This window comes from Tigriopus californicus, chromosome 8 (assembly GCF_007210705.1).
Source record: "Tigriopus californicus strain San Diego chromosome 8, Tcal_SD_v2.1, whole genome shotgun sequence".
Classification (NCBI taxonomy): domain Eukaryota; kingdom Metazoa; phylum Arthropoda; class Copepoda; order Harpacticoida; family Harpacticidae; genus Tigriopus; species Tigriopus californicus.
In genome coordinates, this window is record NC_081447.1 from 11587788 (window position 1) to 11588396 (window position 609).

Here is a 609-nt window from a genome sequence, read left to right on the forward strand (position 1 = left end):
TCGACCAATCTAAGTTGAGAATTTCAGTCGACGCAGAACTTAATTCATTCATTGAAGGGGTCAATCAAATAAGCGGTGAAGCGGATAAGGCACAAAGATATCAGCTTTTATTGATTCTCGTTGTGAACGGAAACATGAAGTACTCTTGACCNCCGGAACTGTGGATGGATTACAAGACTCAACATGCTCTTCAGACTACTTACAGGTACAATGTCCAAATTTGTACTTATATAGTATTTTGAAATTACCAATCCGTACCTTGGGTGTCGGCTCTAGGAATGTTCGATGGAAATCGATCTGGAGTAGCTATGTAGGATATTTAATTCAAGACACGAGCTTTGAGAAAACCATGCGTCTAAATCTGGTAGAGATGTACGTAATGTGTCGACGCTTTTTTGCAGATTCCCGGAAGCGAACGAGATGACGGAAGTTTTGAAGTGGGCACGCTTGCTGCTATTGTACACGACCGAATTTGCGGACGATTTTTTGGCTACAGCGACAGCGAAGGAATCGGAGCGATCGACAATACCGAATCTATTTGCAGTAAGTGAAAAAATAAGCGTTTTCAGCGTGATCATGGGACCAACCAACAAGGGAATTAAATTAAAA